The 6,958-nt window shown below is 36.4% G+C and overlaps 1 pseudogene; it reads left to right on the top strand.

Annotated features, from left to right (window-relative positions):
* The first annotated feature begins 4,687 nt into the window (after positions 1-4,687).
* The window catches only part of LOC137236283 (uncharacterized), a 51,726-nt pseudogene continuing 49,455 nt past the window's right edge, over positions 4,688-6,958 (top strand).

The raw sequence follows: 6,958 nt of genomic DNA, 5'->3' as shown, positions 1-6,958 counted from the left end.
CTGTATTTTCTTAATTCCCAAATTGTGGGCTTTTTCCATAAGCCTGGTAGCCTAAGTCAATCTTCGCCTAAAAATTTGATTCTCTATATTTATTTCACTACAAATTTTCTTTCCTTTTTTGAAATATAATTTCGGAGGATCGAAAACGAGCTGGAATAGTCTTTTTACTTCACATTTATTAAGCGCTTCGTATATTATAGGGTTCTCTTTGTGACTTTTCTTCTCTTCATTTCTATTACTATTATTACTGGAATTCTTTTTTAGTTTGCGATCTTGTCGTGACTTTCATTATTTTACATGTCTGTACTGACATTTCTTTCAAATAATTGATATCTATTCGTGACAGAGCGTCTGCCACCTAATTTTTTTTCCGGCTATGTACTCCACCCCAAAACCATACTCCTCCAAATCTAACCTGATTCTAGTTAATTTAGATGAAGGGTTTTTCATTGAGAATAAATACGTTAAAGGTCGATGATCCGCTTTCACTGTGAATTTTCTGCCATAAACGTATGGTCTAAAATATACAATTGCCCAATGTATGGCCGCTATTTCTTTTTCGATCGCGGCTTTATTTATTTCGCCTTTTGTAAATGATCTTGAGGCATAGGCAATGGGTAATTGTTTTCGTTCATATTCTTCGCTTAGCACAGCACCGCAAGCATAACCACTTGCGTCGGTTGTAATAAATAACTCTTTATCAAAATTGGGGTATTGCAGGATATTTGGACTAATTAATGCTTTTTTAGGTAGTTAAAAGATTTCTCGCATTCGTCTGTCCAATAGAAAATTACATTTTTCTTACTAAGTCTTGTTAGAATCCTGGCGTATTCCGCGAAATTTGGTATGAATCTTCTATAATAATTACAAAAGGTGACAAATCTTTTTGCTTCATCGGCATTTTTACTTGGGTTTGGTAAAATTCCAGTACTTGTGCATTTATGTCCAAGGTAAGTGACTTCTTGGCTGAAAAATAGACATTTGTCCGCATGTAATTTTAAATGTGGTGGAGAATACATCTCGTAAATTTTTAATCATATGTTTTTCGGATCATTCTAATACGACTAAATCGTCCATGTATAAGAATGCTTGTGATGGTTTTAGACCTGCGAATGCCAATGTCATCATCCTCTGGAATGAGTTTGGAGCTACTTTGAGGCCATAAGGTAATCTTTTGAAACCGTTATCCGCTGTAAAGGATGTGATATCTTTTGATTCTAGGCTGAGTTCTATTTGGTGAAATCCTGACATTAAATCTAGGCATGAGAAATATTTCGCTCTTCCCAATTGATCCACAATAACATCTATTCTAGGCAAAGGGAATTTAATTTTTTATTTATTTGTCTGAAATCAACAACAAATCTTCACCTTTTTTCTTGTTTGCCCGGAAGAAATATTTTAGGTACCAATAAAATAGGGTTGTTGTACTCTGAAGTTGATGGTTCAACAATATCATCTTGAATTAATTTATTTACTTGTTTATTTATTTCATATTTATTTTACATTCTTATGTGCTTGGGGTAGCCTATAATTTTTAATATACACAGGAGTGTTATCCTTCAGATGCAACTTTTGTTTGTAAAAGTTGTTGGTCGTAATTGGTTCTGTTTCTAATGAGAATATATCAACGAATTCTGAGCATAAGGTGTTGAGTGATTTACTAGCGAATGGTGGGAAAGTTTTATTCAATCTTTCAAACTTTTCTTTATTACACTAGTCAACACGAGAAATTACTTTCAAGTCTAACTATTTAATTTCGATGTATTATGGCCCCCTTAGTTCAAAAACACCCAAAATTTAAAATTATATGGATACGATTTTTATTTTTTTTTTTCTAAAATTACGAATTTTCACAGAGGCTTTCCATATATTTTATCATATCTTGGAAATTACTTATCTAAATTCGTTCAGAGAAATACCAGTGGATTCACCGCAAAATTTTCTTCGAGTCTTGATAAGAAAATTTTTTTTTTTTGATCAACCGTTGTGGAGTTATTGACATAAAAATGTAAAATTTGTTTGTTTTTTTTGCAAAATCGAACATTTTTTTATTTTTCAAAAATTCATAAAAACTCGAAAGTTTTAAAAACTTACCATTTTTATTTCACGGTCTTAAAACTGTAAACATTGTAAATAACTGAAACCTTATTTCGTGAAAATACATGAATAAATGTGGTTTTATTAACAATAAAGTGAAAATACCCAATTTAGCGAAAATTTTGCATATCAAGCCTATTATTGTTTTTGACAAACAAATTATTTAGGTATGACATTTTGCGCAACTTTGTCTTTTTAAAGCTTACTACGGGCATCGCCAGAAATGAGAAAACTCAATATTGACACTCAAGAAATTTTCCCCGTCAATTTTTCTTAAGGCAAAACGCAGATCATAAGAAAAAATGTCTCATACTGTATGGAAAATTTAAGTTGCCGTTTAAGTTTAAGTTTTCGTAAGAAAGAAGTATGGTCATATATATTTGTTATCAAATATATACAACATTTTCCTTGAGGCATTTCTAGCGATGTTCTTAGAATGCTTGAATCATAAAAACATAAAAATCAAATTATCATTCCGTCATAGAAACTGTTCTACCTAACTACTGAACATCCCAGCCTGCACAGTCCATTTCCCATAGCATATGAACTTTCGCACACGCCGTAAATATGAAGGAGACTTATGAAACCATGTCCAAACTTTTAAAATATTGTTACGAATATTAGCAAAACTAAGGGGTGCTGCCATATCTACGCCGATGCTAAACAGTGATATCATGCACATCCATACATCAATCATTATGTATCTACATAAACGAATCAATCAGCCCTATTCTGCATTTCGACTTGGATTGGAATTTTTTCGATTTGGCAATTTTGGTATTCTGTGTTCCAATCTCTTTCGATCCAACTTCGAATCGTTAGATTTTTTTTATTCTGCATTTCGATCGTAGTTCCGTTTTTCTAAGTTGCAAATTAGTTGGCGGAAAAATATTTTCTTTTCATTTTTTATTAATTTATAACAAAGTTTTAACAAAAACTTGTTAAGAAATGTAGAAGGCTTGATGATGATTTTTTTTTATATGTTTCCAGGTCAAAAACAACATGTCGATGTCGAAGTCCTTGGACGTATTTGCCCCGCAAGAGTATCTAACACATACTTGAAAGCATCCTCGTTATGTCGAAAGTTTTTTGAACCTAAATAAGAAAATAAGTCATTAAACTTTACCACTTTTAAGTTAAATTTCTTACAATTCGTCACTCATCTCAAATGGATTACACAAATCTCGCAATATTTGCCTTTCCATTCTCGCCTGGCAATTTTCGTATGCGTTGTTTCCAATTCCATAAATAATGCCGCGGCTATTGATTCCATTATAATAGACAGCTATAATTTGTGTCTGTTCGTTGGGTCCAGTTATATGCCAAAGCAAGCTGCCGGCGTAGAGGAAGGTGAAGCGAAAACGTAAACAATCCTTGCGGAAAGAATAAATAAATCTTTATAAAGTATTTTAGGCCAGTGCAATGAAATTAGCATCCTCAAAATTCAGAAAATGTCAACTATATTCGTGCAGGAATCCGTTTTAACAAAACTTGGTGGCCACGGCAGCCAATTGACCAAAAGAACGACAAAAACACACTTACAATTATGAAAGCACTTCACTCAAAAAAATATAACACTGCGGCAATATATTCTATTGCTTTTTTTTTGTACAAAATGGCCTGGATAATAAAATATAAACGTTTTTCAGTGTTTTTTACAAATTTTCTTTAATTTATTTTGTTCCAATGTTCACACATTCCGTACCAACAGCTGATTTCGAAAAATCATTTGCTCTACCTCTTCTCTTTACGATTCCGTCGTAATGCAGAATACCAAACTTCGATTAAAGCGGAGCGTAGAACGGGAACGTAATCGAAATGCAGAATAGGGGTAAATAATTGCGTCTACACATATGTATGTATACGAGCAGCGGAGAAGCAATGCACAAACACATGCATATATCTTATCTGAATTGCTCACAAGAGAGGGCAATAATTTGTGCAAGTATTACTCAAATGAGAAGTTATAAACGTAGTTGTGGCTGGCGATTTTGTAGCTGAAACTAACTAGTAAGTTCTGGAATGGAAAAGCCTGGTATAAAGTATAAAAGGCGCGACAGTAGAGGCGAAGAGTGAGTTTCATTTGAGCTATCAGTCAGTTTGGTTGTTAAGCAAGCTAGTTGCAAAGTATAAGTGTTATTGTGAAGTACTTTAATAAAGGCCATTTTTCCATTATTCAGTATTGGAGTTATTTATTCAACAGTTTAGTGATTCGAACCTAGCAGAAGGGCAAATAAGAGGATTTGCAAGTAGATTCGTTACAATTGGTGTCAGAAGAGGAATTGTTGAATAAATTCCAGAGGACAACAAGGACATGGCAAAGTTCAGTGAATTGAAGATCCAGCAATTGAAGAAGGAGTTGGAGAGCCGTGGATTGAATACAAGCGGCGTTAAACACGAACTTCAGGAACAGCTACGAGAGGCAATGGCAGCAGAAGGAATTGATATGGACGAGTATGTCTTTTATCCTGATGGGGACGAGACAACAACAAAAATTGAAGAGAAAAACGAAGCACCGCAGACAGTTACGAGCACAGACTTGAACATGATTTTGGCTGCAATATCTGCAAAAACATCGACAGTAAAAGAAATGTCGTCAGAAATAACATCGAAGATTGAAGCACAGGAAACGCGCATTTCGGAAATGTCGTCACAAATATCAACCGATATGGCATCCCAACTGGTATCGCAAGAAACCTGTATAACATCGCAATTGGAAGAACAGAAGACATATATGGTATCCCAACTGGAATCACAGGAGGCACGTATTTCAGAAATGACGTCGCAAGTGTCATCTCAACTGGAAGACCAAAAGACATATATGGCATCTCAATTGGAAGCGCAAGAGGCACGTATATCTGAAATGTCGGCAGAAATTTTGGAACAGGTATCATCAAAACTGGAAGCGCAGGATGCCCAAATGGCTCAATTTCAGGCAGAAGTAGATGATTTAAAAGGTCGTATGGAGCAGTTACAGCTAAATCGCCCAGCTGTTTCAGCAAGCAATCCAAAGGTAAAAACGCCATCCTTTGATGGTTCTGTTCCTTTCCAGGTCTTTAAGCTACAGTTTGAGAAGACCGCGGCAGTGAAGATAAAGTTGCTGCACTCTTTGTAGCATTGAAAGGACCAGGTGCCGAAATCTTACAGACTATTCCAGAGTACGAACGGAACAGTTATGACGCATTGATGGCTGCTGTAGAACGACGTTATGGAAGCGAGCATAGAAAACAGATATTCCAAACTGAATTGCAAAACCGCTACCAAAAAGCAAATGAGACATTGCAGGAGTTTACTTCAGATATTGAATGATTGGCTCAGCTTGAAAATGCGGACGCACCCGTGGAATACACTGAAAGGGTAAAAATCCAGAGCTTCATAAATGGCATACGAGACGTGGAAACGAAGCGGGCTACATATGCGAAACCAAAACTAACATTTGCTGAAACGGTATAACTGAATCAGGAAACAGCATCACTTTTGAGTAAGCCTGCATACAAAGCTCATCGCGTGGAAGTGGAAAGGCCAGACTGGGTAGACACAATTTTGGAAGCATTAAAAGGAACGCAGCAGAAAAACGTTGGTGCCGTCAAATGCTTTAAATGTGGGAAGCCAGGGCACATTGCACGTTATTGCAGTACCAATCCTAACAGTTCCAACAATGTGGGTGGTCGTAAACGCAGAGCAGAAGGAGATGAGCAAATCTCCAAGACCACTCAATGGTTAAACTAAAGCGAGTCAGCCGCAAGGGGCGACAGCTTGCTCCCTCAATTGAATGCCCCATAATATCTATCTCGCAAATTGGAAGAAGTTCAAGCAATCTTACTGTCGGAGGACATGTGGATGGAAAGGAACGGTTACTGACTGTAGATACGGGTGCATCCCATTCCATCATTCGATCAGATTTAGTCAACAAAGGGATAAGACCATTGCTTGGAGCAAGATTACGTACAGCCACGGGAGAGGACACTCAGGTAATTCGAGAAGTAGAATGTGAAGTAGAAATTGGGAACGTCACGGTATTACACAATTTTATAGTGGCAGGTATTGCTGATGAAATCATAATTGGAGTGGACTTCTTAATCAACCAAGGCATCAAAATCGATATGCAAAGCAAGACGATGCGATATAAGAACATGGATGTGCCACTTAATTTCGGCTACGAGAGAGGCTACAGCAGTAAACGAGTGCCTGGTCGAAGAGAGTCAGCAAATACCACCAAAATCAGAAGCAGTCATCTGGGCAAAGGTTGATGGAGATTGTGGGACAAACAAATTGTGGGTTTATGTATGTTTGTTTAATGGTGTGCAGTTTATACTTATATTTAAGAATTCATGAGCTTAACACCAGCTTATAATAATTGAATTTCAATTATTATGATTTCTAAAAGAAACTGAAAAGAAAGAAACATTTACTGGCATATTGCGATGGACCCATTTCGAAACGCACCAACGTAATCATCATCAGGCAATTTTGTAATGTTATCAAAGGTTTCACCGGGATTCGAACCGTGAATCACATGGTGAAACTGCAGTAGCCTTTAACCACTAAGCCATCCTGCTGGTATTGGTTTTCATGCTTAATTCAGTTTTTCTCATTTCTACACTCATTGTGTTGTTCACAATTGAGACATTTTGTCTCTGTATTGATTTGTGTGCCATGTGGGTTGTCGAAGCAGCAAAGAAATCAGCATAGAACATTCTTGTAGGAAAACATGGCTATGACAAAACAAGATGGATTTATTCGGGTAAGAGTACTCAACGAGTTCAAGTCACCATTCAATTTGACCAAAGGAGCTATTTTGGGAAGATGCCAAGAGGCCGAAGTAGTTATTAACTGTGAACAGCTCCAGGAACATGTTTCA

Source organism: Eurosta solidaginis, unplaced genomic scaffold, assembly GCF_040869045.1.
Source record: "Eurosta solidaginis isolate ZX-2024a unplaced genomic scaffold, ASM4086904v1 ctg00001121.1, whole genome shotgun sequence".
Lineage (NCBI taxonomy): Eukaryota > Metazoa > Arthropoda > Insecta > Diptera > Tephritidae > Eurosta > Eurosta solidaginis.
Note: the sequence above shows the minus strand (reverse complement) of the source record. Positions and strands in the feature narration are given on the sequence as shown.